Source organism: Elaeis guineensis, chromosome 10, assembly GCF_000442705.2.
Source record: "Elaeis guineensis isolate ETL-2024a chromosome 10, EG11, whole genome shotgun sequence".
Classification (NCBI taxonomy): Eukaryota; Viridiplantae; Streptophyta; class Magnoliopsida; order Arecales; family Arecaceae; genus Elaeis; species Elaeis guineensis.
The window spans coordinates 85,974,579-85,992,004 of NC_026002.2; the positions used below are offsets into that span (position 1 = coordinate 85,974,579).

General features: G+C 35.8%; 1 non-coding gene across 1 annotated transcript; it reads left to right on the top strand.

The window, feature by feature from the left end:
* The first annotated feature begins 1,267 nt into the window (after nt 1-1,267).
* Nucleotides 1,268-1,374, top strand: LOC140852277 (small nucleolar RNA R71). The gene has a single exon (XR_012135179.1). It is a non-coding gene; the product is annotated as a small nucleolar RNA R71 (small nucleolar RNA).
* The last annotated feature ends 16,052 nt before the right edge of the window (nt 1,375-17,426 follow it).

Consider the following 17,426-nt stretch of genomic DNA (forward strand, 5'->3'; position numbering starts at 1 on the left):
TTTTATATTGGTTTCTCCAATAACACAAGAAATTGTTGGAGCTCCAGGGTCCTTATATTTAATTGGCACATGGCTAGATAGGTATGAACTGACACTTGCAGCCAAAAATGCTTTCTTTGGTACATTAGTGGTCCTTTTCCTAGTGCAGAGATCTTTTAAAAATTTGGCATAAGTTGGAACCTGATGGATTATATCTAAAAGAGGAATATTAACTTGGACTTGTTTAAATACCTCTAAAATTTTGTCTAAATGTTCAGATTTATTGGATTTCAGTCTGTTTGGAAAAGGAGCTCTAGGACTTTTAAGTACTGGACTAGGTGAATTTTCAGTTTCTGGTGCTTGAGGTTGAAAGGTAGTAGTTTTAGAAGGTGACTCGGCAGATGAGTCATCTATATCATCAAGTGCAACTACCTTATTGTCTATTTGTTTTCCTGATCTTAAGGTATGAATGGCATTTATACCATTAACTTGGTTTCCTTGTTGGGGTCGTGGACCATTTTGGTTCCTAGGATTTGGCTCATGTTGGCTAGGTAACCTACCATGTTCTCGTTCACTAATGGTCGAAGCCAGCTGACTTACTTGCATTTCCAGACGGGCTATAGCTTGGGTGTTATTATTTATGAGTTGACCCATAGTTTGCATAAAGCTGGTATGTGTTTTCATCATGGCTTCTAGGCTTTTCTCTAAAGAGGTAATTTTTTTGTCATTATCATGGAAGCCTGGCGGGTTGTTCATCACTGGGTTGGACCTTAGATTTTGCTGATTGAAATTTGGATTACCTACATTAGGATTCTGGGACCATGAGAAATTCGGGTGATTCCTCCAACCTGGGTTATATGTGGGTGCATAAGGATTGTTCAATGGTCCTTGATAGGTGGCATTCACCTGTGCACACTCATTCGAGTAGGAACATTCTTCTAAGACATGGTTTGGTGCATTGCACCCTTTACACATGGGTGCAGATATTTGATTTACATTGGCTGGTCTCTGTAATTCTAAGGCTTCCAATCTACGTGTTAAGGTTGCAATCTTGGCCTCTGATGCTAAGGTTGGTTGAATTTGATGCATTCCTCCTCTTGAAGGTGTAGCTTTATCAGGTTCCCTAGTTGTTTCCCACTGTAAATTTTTCTCGGCTAGGTCTTCTAAGAATTGCCAAGCTTCAGTAGTTTCTTTGTCCATAAATTGACCTTGGCACATGGACTCTAGCATGGTTCTTGAGTTTGAATCTAACCCCTCATAGATGATCTGGCATAGTCTCCAAGTTTCTATTCCATGGTGTGGGCATTGGGTCAAAAGATTCTTGAAACGATCAAAGTACTTCCAAAATGATTCACCAGCTAGTTGGTAAAATTGATTTATTTCATTCCTAATCCTAGCTGTTTTATGATGGGGGAAATACTTTTTTAAAAATATTCTCACAAAGCCCTCCCAGGTAGTGACAGAATAGTTTGGCAGACTATAAAGCCACTTCTTAGCATTGTCCTTAAGGGCAAAGTTGATTAATCTAAGTTTGACCTCATCCTCTGTTAATTGCAGTTTCATGGTTGCACATACCTCCTCAAATTCTCTAATAAATATATAAGCATCCTCTAATCCTGTGAATTTTGGAAGCATATTTATGATTTGAGGTTTGATTTCAAAATTGTTAGCTGTGGGTTGTGGCAACCTGATACAAGATGGTTGGATGGAACCAACTGGATAACACAAATCCTTAAGGGTCATGGGTTGGATTGGTTCAGCCATTGGAACAACAGGAATTGACTCAATTCTAACTAGACGACCCGACACTCTTCTCCACACACGAAGTGTACGGTTCTCGATGTTTATACAATTTTTTTTTTTTTAATAAAATTTTTATGTATAAGGAAAAGAAAGAAAAGAGAAAAAGTTCTAAAGAGAAGATCCTAAGGAGTCCTAAATCTAAAGAAAAGTAACCAAATTTTTTAATTTTTTTTTTTTTTTTCAAACAAGTGAATCAATAAATTAAACTCAATCTATCCTAGGGTTAACCTAAATCTAGACAGCTCCTAACTGTTCCAAGATGACCCTTCAAACCTTCCAAGTGGAGATTGATCAACTAATTAGCCAGGTAAGTATAAGAGGTGGGAGGTTCACTCAACGTTGCCTTTCTAGACACCAAACGAGTTGGCCAGGCCAGCAACTGAACCAATTTAACAAACCACCCTCAGGGACTTGCCTAGACACCAACTAATCAAACAACTCAAACTTGGTAGAACTCTTAGGGTTCCTTGTCCTATTGCGCTCGAATTCCTTAAGGTTGATGTCTAATTGATTTTAAGATTAAAAGTCTAGGTAATGCAATATGATGGAGATGATTTTTGGGCTAAGGAAGGGTAATGAAATCCCCACCTTATCTTGTTAATGGGTTGATGCCCTTAGATTAATTATGAAAATGCAAATACAAATAAACAAGATGACCAAGAATGTAAAAGATTTTAATTTAGAATTTTTTTTTTTATTTTGATATTTTACTTCACGATTATGAAATGTCTTTTGTTTTGTTTTATATTTTTTTTTTTTGTGATTAAGTAAATTCAAATGATTAGGTCTAAAAGCAAAAGTAATTAACTAAAAATAATAAAAGAGAAATTAGAAGCGTACCTGAGTTTTCCAGCAATCACCAACTAAATATAGAAACCTAAAGAAAAAAAGAAAGAGAGTTATAACGCACGAAGAACAAATATTTGAAAATAATTTAAAACGCCAAATCCCCGGCAACGGCGCCAAAAACTTGATGTTCAAATCTTAAAATTTGTAAATAAAACCGCAAGCGCACGGTGTGCAGAGTAGCACGACCAGCGAGTACGGGTCGATCCCACAGAGACTTGGTTTTAAAAATAATTTTCAAATCTATGCTCAAGCGAGCTTTAACAAAAATCGAAAGTCGAAAGTTGTTTGCTAAAGACAATAAGACTAAGGATCTAGGGTTTTTGAATCCACTAGATCTAGATTAGGGAATTCTACCTAGAATTTTTCTTAATGATCCTAACGACTACTCCTCTTGTCTTTCCCAAGCATAGATTATGAAGGGACTAAGGCCCAACGATAACCCATCAAGATTCTTTACAGGGGAGTAGTAACTAGGATCCCTTAGGGTTTTCTCCTCCTATGCACTGAATCAAGCATGAACTATGAAGGGACTCTGACCCAACTGTAGTTCATCAAAAATTCTTGGCAAAAGAGGAAGAAAAAGAAATCCTAAGAAAAAGAAAGAACCCTATGTAAAATCCCTACTCATGATCTAGCTTCATCGCAAACCCTAGAAGGGATGCTTAGCTAGACATGATCTAAATCTACTTGCAAAATTTAAATACAGAAAAATAAACTACCCTAATTTTATAAATTAAACTATCCTAATTGTATAAATTTAAACTGCATAATTTAAACTAACCTAATTGCATAAAATTAAATTGCATAAATTAAACTATCCTAATTGCAAGAAAAATAAATTGCATAATATAAAGAGATGAAATTGCATAAAAATAAGATTTTATATATAAAAAAAATTTATTACAAAAACCTCAAAGCTCGAGGTTTGAAAAGAGAGCTAAAAACCCCACTATCTAGGGTTACAAGCTTGATCGGAAGGAAGAATACATAAAACAAGGGCCTTTGGGGGCTTTTTATAGGCATTTGAGGGTTATAAGGTTTTCAAAACTTCCGATGTGGGACTAAGAGGTTTTAGGAGGTTTATGGTGCGCCGATGGGTCCATGGTCCATGCGCCTGTTGCTGTGGACCAGGCGGCTAACCAGATCACCAAATCAGTTGATTTTTGACCAATTTTGATCTGATTTGACTCGGGTTTGACCCAATTGAGTCTTCTTTCTTCATTCTTCAATTTCTGGGTCAATTTAACTCCGTTTTGCATAAAATTTACGCCGTTGGAATCCTCTTTCCTTGTTCTTTCTATTGATGATCTCTTCTTCTGCAAAATATAATAACAAGTATCAATTTCTTAATAAAGTTAGATAATTTAGATATTAATTGATACTTTTTATGTCAATTTGTGACATAAATCAACCTTCAGCTGGACTCTCCATGAAATCGGACTTCTCCAACAGAAAGTTTCTGTCCGAGCTTCTACAGCAGATGACTTCAGTCTGCAGCATCAGCGCCTAAGGCACCCAACAACAGCCCGTCTGCAACCTCAAAAATATCTGGGTTTCTCTCAGATTACTGAGACAGAGAGCTATTTCGCTCCACCAGACGTCCCAACCGAGCTTCAGCCGTCCGGCCCAAACTCTCTGGCAAGTCACGATAACTGACACCACCGCTCTCCATAATAAACTCCCCGTGGTCCTACCACTCTCTGGCAATTCGCGACAACGGACACCACTCCACTCTCTGTAACAAATTCCACGTGGTTTCACTACCCCACTCTCTGTAACAGACTCCATGTGGCCCTGAATGGCCCACTATCAGGCAGTTACGGATGTCGCTGTCAAGCGGTTATGCTCCTCCGTCTATAAAAGAGACCCCCCAGATACGTTCTTCTCTAAGCTCTAAACTCTATCTCGAAACTCTGCTAAAATTTCATTCGAGTGCTCCATTTCTGTTGAGACAGAGTACTGACTTGAGTGTCAGAGGATCTTGTCGGAGCACCCCCAACTCTGATTTAGACTTTCCTTGCAGGTCCCGATGGCGGCCGCGTTCTCCTCGACTCCAACTTCTCTGGCATCGGCGGAATTCTGCACCAACACCACTGTTGAAAAATATAGGCAATTTCATGCATGTATTTCAAAAAATTTTAAAATAAAATGCAGCAGAAGATAACTAGATTAATCATATTAACCTAATATGTATATGATCTAATCATCAAATCAACCTACTCTAGGATCTATGACATGATATGCTGCATATAAAATCTGAAAAAATCATAAGATAAAATTTGCATGCATAGATGTAAGCAGTAGATCAAATCTATGTTAGATTTATGTCCTAGAAGCCAATATGGTTGACATATTGTAATTAATATAGGACATAATTTTATACTTAATACATTGATATGATCAATAAAAGGGTAAGTTTATTTTTTATTTAAATGTAATGTGTCCTTGAATCATCCATGGAACTAACTTTCGATACATATTCTCAAAGTGTTGAGAATTAGAGATATGTATTTAATTTCTAAATGCTCTCAGTCATAGGATCATCATGAGGATGATGATCGATCTAGATAGACTGATGTACAGATCTCTTCTTTTGGGATAGATGAGTCTCTAATCTACAGTGTAGAGATATTGGATGATGAGTATGGGCAGTTGTTAGAGAATAACTAGTACTGAGCGTGACCATACGAGAGATCACTTAGATTTTTACTCGATCGTGATCATCTCGATACTATAGTTGTGTGACTGATCTTTTGACCTGAGATAGAACTGCTGCTCGCAATGTGACTGCTGAAATTTGATTGACACATAAATATAGATCTCAATAAGCCCTTGTAGTGGATATTGGTGACAGTTGGTCCACTGTAGGAGTAGGGTGTGCATCAAGATGGGATTTATCGACCTTGGTAGAAAAGAGTAGTCCTATGAGATTTGAGAAGCTAAGTCTGAGAATCTGTGGCCACAGTAGTATGATTGATGGAAAAATTTTTTTATGACAATCATATTTGGACTTGAGCTGATCAAATCTATCATATGACTGATGTTAAGGTTTGATGATTTATTCATGACCTGCCGTCTAGTTAGAACTCATGATAGAGGGACTAAATCATACTTAACTATACCTAGAGGTCTATTTCAGTTCTACTGAGTTGTCACTATATACTGTTAGGTATCACTGATGGATTGTGAGAGCTTATTAAAGTTATTCTGGATCGATAATCCTTGATGAATTAGAGTAAAATTATTTCGATCCATTGAAAAGAGTTTCAATGATACTTTGATAGAGATCACTGTATATCTCACTATCAGATAGAATTGAACCTATGAGGTCACACAATAAAGAAATTAGGTCTGAAATTAATAATTGAGCTTATAAAGTGTCAATTAGGTTTAGAGAAACCCGATTGGGTTCAAAATAACCTTGCTAGCACATGGTTGGATCCAATTTTCTCTTTTTGTTTGAATTTTTTATTTGATAAGATAATTCAAACTTAATTATCTACTAATAATTTAAATAAATTAGATTCATTAGACTCCAATTGTTGGGTGTTTAAGGTTTTGAATCAATTGAATTAAAGGTGTAAATCCTTAATTAATATCCTTGATAGTTATTATGGGGCACCACCTTGATTTGATCAAGTTGGGCATTTCCTATGATTAGAGGGCATGTAGATCTTATATGGGGTATCTTTTGGGTGCAAAAGAAGGTGTGAAATAATAGGTGCAAGGGCTCCAAGAGTTGGCACCGAAAAAGATTCCTAATATAAGTTGAATAACTTAAGTTATTAGGAAACCTAATGCAAGTAGGACTTGTATTATGAGATTGAATAGGATTCAATTCTTATACTTATTTAAAGAGACTTTCTCTAAGGTCTCTAGAGCATCCAACCAGCAAGTCCCACACCACAAAGAGATCCCCCTACATCCTCTCTTCCTCTCCTTTTCTCTTCTCTCCTTGGGATGTCCCACACGTCCTCTTTTAGGCATCCCTTCTTCATCACGCCCACAAGGCTGTTGGGCATCCCCTATTTGCTAGTTTTCAGAGTTTGGTAGCAGTACAAGCAAGTGAAGAAAAGTAAGAGAAGAAGAGAAGAAGATCAAAGAAAGAGATCAAGAGTTGATCGCGATCTAGGTATCGTTCCGATTCAGCAGACTGAATTTTCTTAGAGAAGAAAATTCAACTTGAAGAAGGCTGTTCTAGACTGATCCTGAGTTGATACCTATAGAGGTCAGACACTTATGTGGCTAGAAGAAAATTTTTTCTCTTTCAGATCTAGATTTGAAGAAAAAATTACGAAACAGGTATGCTATTTGATCATAATTTGAATTTCAGCATATGTTAATTTTAGCATATGAACTAGAATCTTATGGTTTTATATTTTTATGCATGCATGATTTAGATTAAAAATATTTTAATCTTATATTTTACTGTGATATTTAAAAAATAAAATTTTAAAACACACATGCATACCCCAAACCTCAAATTTCAATAGTGATATCAGAGCCACGGGTTTTATATTACTGAAATTATCATATATATTTTTAAAAAAAATTTTAAAATCTAATTTTTTTTTGATACATGAGATGTATAGATAAATTTTTAAATTTAAAATTTAATTTTAGATTTAATTTTAGAATATATAATTGATATGTGAAAGCATGCATATATCTGAATTTTGGTCTAGAACGGTTTCTAGTTTATGTTCACATGATATGTAGATGCATGCATGAATCTGAAATTTTATATGATCTGATTCATGATTAATGTATGAGATATATAATTACATATTTAGATCATAAAATTATTTTTGATATGATCCATGATTAGTATATCAGATATATGTATCATAATATAGATCTGAATTTTATTTAGATCTGAATTTTACATGCATATATGTGATATATATTTGTATGTTAACTTTGAAAAATTATTTATATAATTTAAAACTTACTTTCATATAAAAAATTTAGATCTAAAATTTAATTTTAGAATTTAAAATTTATGTTTGTGTATGAGAATTTTGATCATAGGAAAATCAAAATTAGATCATGTGATTGGATTGTATCTAAGGTTTTTGATTTGAGCCATATGGGTCTAATTCGATTAAATAATTGATCGAACCAAGTCAAGTACTGATTAAGATTAGATCAATTAAATTAAATGATCATGCAATTATCATTGATCGAATTGATTGAGTCCTATATATAGAATCGATTAACCTAAGGACCTAATTTGGCTCGATGGTTTAAGCCTGATTCACTTGAGCTAATCTATTTGGACCAATTGACCTATTGGTGTCTAAGACAAGTAATTGAGATGTAGTTATTTAATTGATTTTATTCACTTATCTGATCAATTTATTGGGGTCTAAGGAAAGCAATGGGGGGATCCCTACCGATCTCCACTTATCTAGCTAATTTGGAACATTGAGTCTTGAATAAGGTTGCTTAGTGGTTTGATTTAGTCCATGCCAATTAGATCGGTCATGTGATAACTGATTAGATGAGATCTAAACTTAAACCTCTTCATAAATATTAAGTCCATAGATCTTCAACCATTGTAGATGTACGGGCGTGCTACTGGTATTGATTGTTCTCGACTGGTCACAGTAGTTTGTTGTATCGAAAATGCACAACCACTCTATTAGCAAAGAGTTGCTCTAGGATAAGGATGGGGTTAGGCCCAATAACTATTAGGTGAGGGACCCAATGATGGTCTTGTATCAGTTTGTGAATGGTGGGTCAGACTTAACTAAGGAGTGTGGATAATAACTATTAGGTGAGCCCACATGATTTAGAGACCAAGTTGCTGTAACATGCTTAGAGAAGCATCTGGACAAAGAGTTGCCTATGCATTAGTGTGCATGTTACCAATAACTACTAGGTGAGGTGCATGACATCGGTGGAACCATAGCATCCACTAAGAATCCTTTATCGTGTTAGGATTTTCGTTTCTTTTTTGGAGAGTGAAGGAATCCAAAAAATTAGTGAGAGTCATTATTTGCATCTTAAAGTCCCTAGAAGCAAATACAATATTAAGTACAAAAGTCTAACTTGAATTTCTACTCTCGTAGTTAAACAATGTCAGTCTCAAACCCTCTAGCCTGCATCTTTGAAACCAATCATTTGATCAGAATCAATTACAAAGACTGACTCAGAAATCTCAAGATTGTCCCGACCTCAAAAAAACTAGATCATATACTTGACCAGAAACCCATAGTGCTACCAAACCGTCCTACTACTGAGCAAAGGGCTACTTATGAGAAGTGGATGGATGAAGACAGTTGGGTTAAGTATTATATGCTGGCATCTATGTCAAATGAGTTACAAAGCTAGTATGAGCATATGCCCACTGCCAGAGCTATGATCACTCACCTGTAAGAGTTATATAGTGAGCAGAGCCATACCGCGCACTTCGAAGTATCCAAGAGACTTTTCAATTTGAAGATACACAAAGGGCAGTAGGTCCATTAGCACTGTATGACAGTGATCAAAGATATTGAGGAGCTTGGGAAGCTTGGGCTGGATATGCAAAAAGAATTGCAGATGGATCTGATCCTTCAATCCCTTACAAGTTCATATAGTCAATTTATTATAAATTTTTATATGAACAAACTCGATTGCACTATTTTCGAACTGGTCAATATGTTGGTCACTACGGAGGAAACCTTGAAGAGCTCAAGGGATACTATTCTCGCTGTGGAGCAGACTTCTTCCAAAAGAAAGTCTACTGAAAAGAAGAAGACAAAATCTGCTAAGAAATAGAAAAAATGAGAACAAGCCAAAGAAGTATGTTTCAAAAAAAGGTCAAAGCAAAGGGAAAGTATTTCTACTGTGATGCAGAAGGCCATTGGAGGAGGAACTATCCACTTTACTTGGAGAGCCTAAAGACTAAAAAGGATGATAAACCTTTGGAAGGTATACTCGTAATTAAATTTAATCTTACGGTTTCTTCTACTTCTAGTTGGATATTAGACTCTGGCTCGAGTACTCATATATGTACCTCAATGTAGGATCTCATAGAAAGTAGAAGGTTGAGAAAGGTGACATGATCCTTCCGATTGATAATGGAGTAAAAGCTGTTACAGAGGCTGTTGCATCTTATCTTCTTCGATTACCGTTTGATTTTAGATTAGATTTAAAAGACTATTATTATGTTCCTGTAGCTAGTCAAAATTTGATTTTTGTGTCTATGTTAGCATAGAAAGATTTTAAAATTAGTTTCAATAAAGACTTTTATTCTATTTATTTATAAAATAAATAGGTTGCATGAAGTCTTTTAATTGACAGTCTTTATCACCTGCATGTTGACGTGAATGTAAACTTAAATGAGCAAATAATAAGTACCGTAGGCCAAAAGAGACCCAGAGATGATATTAACTAGAAGTACTTGTGGCATCATAGACTAGGCCATATTGGAGAGGACTAAGGATCTGTTCTTGATCTTTGTAGGAGATTCTGAGTTGCTAGTTGAGGGGTATACTGACTTAGACTTCATGTCTGATCTTGAAGATAGAAAGTCTACATCAGGATATGTGTTTGTTTGCAATGGTGGCGTACTTAGCTGGAAGAGTTTCAAGCAACTCATTATAGCGGATTCGACCACAGAGGCTGAGTATGTCACTGCTTTGGATACTGTAAAAGAAGGCTTCTGGTTCAAAAAGTTCATCGCAAAACTTGGAGTTATGACTTCGGATACCATACCACTTTACTGCAACAACAATGGAGCCATAGTACTTGCTAAGGAGCCGAGGTCTCATCAAAAATCAAAGTACATCAAATGACGGTATCATATTATACGCGACTACCTCACGTCGAGGTGCGAAGAGTAAACTTCGCAGATAATGTGGCAGACCCGCTGACAAAGTAATTGAGCTAACTAAAAATGAAAGTCTACCTTGAGAAGATGGGACTTAGATTTGTGGCCAATTAGATTTAGTCTAAGTGAGAGATTGTTAGATGTATATCCTAAAAGCCAATATGGCTAACACATTATAATTAATCTAGGATATAATTTTATACTTAATACATTGATATGATCAATAAAAGGGTAAGTTTATTTTCTATTTAAGTGTGATGTATCCTAGAATCATCCATAGAATTAACTTTCAATATATATTCTCAAGGTGTTGAAAATTAGAGATATGTATTTAATTCCTAAATGCTCCTGGTCATAGGATCATCATGAGGATGATGATCGAATTGGATAGACTGATGCACAGATTGCTTCTTTCGAGATAGATGGATCTCTAGTCTACAGTGTAGAGACACTAAACATGAGTGCGGGTAGTTGTTAGAGAATAACTAGTACTGAGCATGACCATATGAGAGATCACTTGGATTTCTATTCGATCGTCAGTGATTGTCTCGATGCTGTAGTTGTGTGACTGGTCTTTTGATCTGAGATGGCACTGTTGCTCACAGTGAGACTATTGGAGTTTGATTGACACATAAACATCAATCTCAATGAGTCCTTATATTGGATATTGACGATAGTTGGTCCACTGTAGGAGTAGGATGTGCATCAAGATGGGATCTATCAATCTTGGTTGAAAGAAATAGTCCTATGAGATTTGAGAAGCTAAGTCCAAGAATCTATGGTCACAGTAGTATGATTGATGGAAAAGAGTTTTCATAGGAATCATATTTGAACTTGAGCTGATCGAATCTATCAGATGACTGATGTTGAGGTTTGATGATTTATCCATGACCTATCGTCTAGTCAGAACTCATGATAGAGGGACTGAATCACACATTAACTACACCTAAAGGTTTATTTCAATTCTATTGGATTGTCACTATATACTGCTAGGTGTCACTGATGGATTGTAAGAGCTCACTAGAATTATTCTGGATCGACAATCCTTGATGAGTTAGAGTGCAATTGTTCCGATCCATTGAAAAGAGTTTCAATGATACTTTGATAGAGATCATTGTATATCTTACTACCAGATAGAATTGAACCTATGGGATCACATAACAAAGAGATTAGGCCTAGAATTAGCAATTGAGCTTATGAAGTGTCAATTGGATTTAGAGAAACCCGATTGGGTTTAGAAAAATTTGATTGAATTCAAGGGAACCTTGCTAGCACATAGTTGGATCCAATTTTTTCTTTTCATTTAAATTTTTTATTTGATAAAAAAATTCTAACTTAATTACCTACTAATAATCTAAATGAATTAGATTTATTAGACTCTAATTATTGGGTGTTTAAGATTTTGGATTAATTGAATTAAGGATACAAATCATTAATTAATTTTCTTGATAGTTATTATAGGGCTCCACCTTGATCTGATCAAGTTGGACGTGTCCTATGATTAAAGGGCGTGTAGATTTTATATGGGGCATCTCTTGGGTGCAAAAAAAGATGTAAAATAATGGATGCAAGGGCTCTAAGAGTTGGTTCCTAAAAGGATTCTTAATGTAAGTTGAATAACTTAAGTTATTAGGAAATCTAATGTAAATAGGACTTGTATTATGAGATTGAATAGGATTCAATCCTTATGCCTATTTAAAGAAATCTTTCTTAAGGTCTCTAGAGCATCCAACTAGCAAGCCCCATGCCATAAAGAGATCCCCCCACGCCCTCTTTTCCTCTCCCTTTCTCTTCTCTATTTGGGACGTCCCACACGTCCTCCTTTGGGCGTCCCTTCTTCATCATGCCCATAAGGCTGTTGGGTATCCCCTATTTGTTGGTTTTTAGAGTTTGATAGTAGCACAAGTAAGGAAAGAAAAGCAAGAGAAGAAGAGAAGAAGAAGATCAAAGAAAGAGATCAAGAGTTGATTGCAATCCAGACTTCATTCAGATTCAGTAGGCTGAATTTTCTTAGAAAAAAAAATTAATTTGAAGAGAGCTATTCCAGATTGATCTTGAGCAGATACCCCATAGAGGTTGGACACTTGTGCAGCTAGAAGAAAATCTCTTCTCTTTTAGATTCAGATTTGAAGAAAAGGAATGCGAAACAGGTATGCAATTTGATCACAATCTGAATTTTAGCATATGTCAATTTAAACACATGAACTAGATCCTTATGGTTTTATATTTTTATATATATATGATTCAGATTAAAAGTATTTTAATCTTATATTTTACTGTGATGCTTAAAAAATAAAATTTTGAAACATACATGCATGCCCCAAATCTTAAATTCCAACAATCGACATCTACTTGAGTTCAGAACTCGATACCTGAGCATGAATCGATGATCGCTACTGCTGAGAGATATGGTAAGAAAGATCTTCACTAGTTGCTTGCAACCGCATACGTGTTCGATCTCTACAGAAGGTCCACTCGAAGTCCCGATTTGATCGGTCTCCTCGAGAATGCTAGTTCACGCAAAGACCTTCTTCTTAGTTGATCTGGATCCTTTCTTCAAATCTCTAAAATCTTTTTAGAGATTGAAGATGGACTTCTGGAAGAGATGAAGATTTAGAAAAAATATGGAGAAGAGACTCTCTTCTCTTTTTCTTTTTCTCTCTTCCCAAACCCATAGGAAGAAACCCTAGAAGATTAGATTTTGCGCACACCCAATGAGAGAGGACTTTCCTCTCTTTTTCTGACATCAAGAACCATGCCGCAAGCCTCCCAACATGAAGAGCTTTTTCTCTTCTTTCTTACATGCACAAAAGAGAGAAATAACCCCCTTTTATTTGGCATGTAATAAGGTAGGGTGAAGAGTCCAACATTGTTTGGACTCTTCCTTTAGTTGTCGCAACTTTTCACAATCCCATGCCAAAAACAAATATGGGACACCCCATCCACATATTTTCCATGGTAAAACTAGATCTCATCTGGTTTCCTACAGTGAGAAACCTTCATATTGTTGCACATGTTGGAAAATGTGTCCCAAAAAGCCAATCGTCAAGCTGTTGACGGTTGAGTAACCAAGTATTATAATTGATTTGTTAATAAATAAAATATATTTGGCATCTTCATCATAAGCTTTCATCTTCTAATGAACTCTACTGTTATGATGAAGTCCTTAGGACTATTTAGGTTCGATAAAGAGAATATTTATCGATTAGTCCTTAAAACTGTTCACGACCAAATGATAGGCTGTTAATAAGGACGACAGCTTCTATCGAGCATAGGTCGCTGTAGGCCATATGGGTTGGTTGTCCTCTTAACCAAGGAGTGTGGAGACACTGGTATGGCATACAGGTGAGATGTAAAGGTACATCATCATTGAACGTGACCAACTCCAGAGTATTCTACTGTCGAGAATATCTCTGATGGGATATAGGTATAAGTGTCCCTTAGACCTGAGATCGCCTCAATGACTTGCAAGCAACTCACTGTGCTTTGGTACTGGACTAACTAAATTTCTAATTCAGGGACAGAAGGCTTCTGGGCACAGTCAAGTACTTGCGAAGTTAGAGTGTGATCGAGATGGGATTGACCACTCCAAGAGTTGGAGAAGAATGAGTCGCTGTATTTCAATTTAGCAAAACCTTGGCCAGGGTAATCCATCAGATGGATTTGATATTTTGAAATACAATGTGGACAACCTGATCAGAGTTGACAGTTAAACTCTGGGGTGTCCTATGATCATTTTGGTCAAGGGGATGAATTATATGAAAACTATATCCGCATAGGTTCTAAGGATGTTGTTCTACACATTCGACCTATTCGATCGTCGGGTACCATTGCTAGATGGTCACTTCGATTGGTATAAAAATTTATTCCTATGCTACCGGCTTAGGTTTGGACCTATGAGGCCACACACATTAGAGTTCATAATCCGATCAGATGGTTGATCAACGATTAAGAATCATTCTAGGGTTAAATGATCAATACGATTGACATTTAACCCAGTACAAGTGTTGCAGGAGGATCGATTAGCAATTCGATTGCTAATTGGCTTAATTTGATTAAGCCAATGGGCTGAGATTAAGTATAATTAAATATAATTTAATTAAATTTATTTTGGGCTTGATTGGATCAAGTCCAATTGGTTTATTGGATAAGCCAAGTGCAAGGAAAAACTAGTCCTAGTTCAACTAGGACTTGGGTCAATTTAATTTCTAATTTGATTAGAAAATTAAATCAGATTTAAATCTAATTTAATCTGATTAAATTAGATTTTTAATTGGATTAAGACCTATTTTAATTGGGTTGATCTAATTTTGATTTGATTTGGTTTGAAAAATCAAATTAAAACAAGTCATAAGACAGAATCCTAGTAAGACTAGGATTCCACCTTGCGCCACATAATCCTTCTCCACGCCCTCTCTCTTATTCAACGCCAATCTCCACTTATTTTGTGTGACAAAAGCCCTCTCCCAAATCTCTCCCACGTTCACAAAAGTTCTCCTCTCTTCTTTCTTACATGGAAGGTGGTTTGGATCAAATCTAAAAGGAATAAGTTTGGATTTTGAATTCTATGAGATAGAGTTTTAGAAATCCAAAACTCTTTCAATTTTGCACCGAATTTATCCAATTTTTTTTTGGAATTTTTGTGGCTTTTAGGGTATATATTGTGCACCCTTTTCTAGTGATCCATGTACGAAAATATGAAGGAGGTGCTCAAGAGTTGGGCGTCCCTTAACTTGCCATGTTTGGATAAGCCTTGACTAGGTGTTTGACCTAGACAAGGACTCTATCATATCTCTCTATATAAGATGAGTTTCTTCATAAAATTTTATGAGAAATTAGATATTTGAGAGTCCTTTGTGCCATCCAAAAATTAGAGAGAAATACCTTTGGGTCATGGATATATAAAAGATGCAAGTTTGGATGTCTAGAGAGAAAAATGTGAAGAAGAAGAGGGTCTTCTTCTTGGGTTTTTGTTTTCATATCTTTCCTCCCTCCATCTTGAGTTTTCTGAGAGTGTCTCAGATCTGAAACTCCTCCTTTTACTTTTCATCTTTGGAAGAGTCCAAATCAAGAAGAAGGAGGCACCTGATCAACCATCAAAGAAGGATCAGCGTAGTACTAGCATACTGTGCTGATTTTCTGAAGCAGGACTTCTGATCGAGATTCGTGGGCTCGTGTGGATGACTCCTAGAGGCCGGATGCATGTTCGGCTTACAACATCATCCTCAAGCCCAGATCAACAAGGTTAGAATGTCTAACTTGCAAGGTAATAGATCTGATCTATTGTTTAATACATACATTAGATGTAGTATAGAAACATGTTGATATGATCAATATGTAGTTCATACTATATTTATATATATTTAATTTTTGATTTAATGCTATATAATAATCATATAATAAGATCTTAGATCTAAAGATTTTTGATTTTAGAAAATAAATTTTAATTTATTTTAATCTTCCGCTGTATGATCTTGAAAAAGTTTCAAGATCTAACCCTGAAACCCTAGATCTGGTCCCCACAATTGGTATCAGAGCCCAGGTTCTTTATTACATGATTATTTATACATGCTTAGATTATTTTTTAGTTTAGATATAATTTATAATCTGATTATTAAATCTAAAATTAAAATTTTAGATCAATCACGAACTGCAAGGTTGTCCTGCTGTAGGTTTACCCCTTACAGTGCAAAGGTTGTCCTAGTTTGTGTAGATCTATCTTTAATCATAAATTTGTTAGATATGATCTAGATTAAATTTATAATTTATTAGATTTAAAAGGTATTTAAATATGAAATAAAATCTCTTTGTTAATATTTTTTGTGCAAAGAAATTGTTTAAAGTTGAAATTGTTTCAATTACATGAACTTGTTTAGAATAGATCTAAAGTAGTTTCATGTTTATTTCACTTGCATCTTGATTATGAATCAAACATGCAATATGGTTAGTAGAATCATATTGTAAAATTATTTTACAAATATGAAAATTATTTTTTGAAAAGCCAAACCCAACCCTCAGCCCAAAACTTAATTAAGAATTAAGAAGTTGTTTGAATAGGTTCTAGGATTGTGAATTGAAGAACCTAAGACACAAACCATAACACATTGGGTTAATGGGTTAGCGAGAATTAGGTCCGTTAATTGGGTTAGACCTATGGTTAGATTGAAGATGGACTTAATTAGAGAATTGACTAAATCTAATCAATTGTTGTCTTAGATTAGGTCAAGGATTCTCTAGATCAATTACAATAGTTGTAGTTGGTCAAGTCCATGTCTTTAACGAGAACCAAATGGACTTGATTCTTGGCTAAGCGGTCTAGCATAAACTGTTAGGTTGATCTAATCGAAACTAATTAAACCAGTTGGTGTCTAAGGTAAACCAGACCGGTGGTTTTTAATTGGGAGCCCGCTTACCTGGCCATTTCTGATGGTGTCTAAGGCAAGCTTTGGCAGACCCTCCCACTGATCGAACTTACCTGGCCTCTTGGTGAAATTATGTTTTGATCGGATCACTTGACTATTCGAGCTGACCCATGTCAGCTAGGTAAATCAGTGTGACTGATTTAGGTGCTCCTAGACCAGCCCTGGTCTCCCTTAAGCTGACTTGGTGAAGCCAGTGGGAGGATCATGATAAGCTGGTTCATCTGACTTCATCCTCTATATTATTTAAATCCTCTAAAATTATTAGGTCCTTAAAATGATAAAGTTATGGAGATAACTGAGTCATAGCCTCCCATTAAGGTGTTTGATAATGAGTCCATTAACTCAATAATCATTGCAGACCCAAAAGGCCTGGTGCTTGTTGACTAATGAAATTATCACTCATCATATGACGACTTGGAAGTGTCTCTCTAATGGTGGTTAGGTGAGCCAACCAAAGTTGGGCTTAATCATTTGTTGGTTAGATACACCAAGTATGATCATGTTAATGGTTGGACCTAACTGGATCCTTACAGTGGAGGCCAAAGCCTACTGAT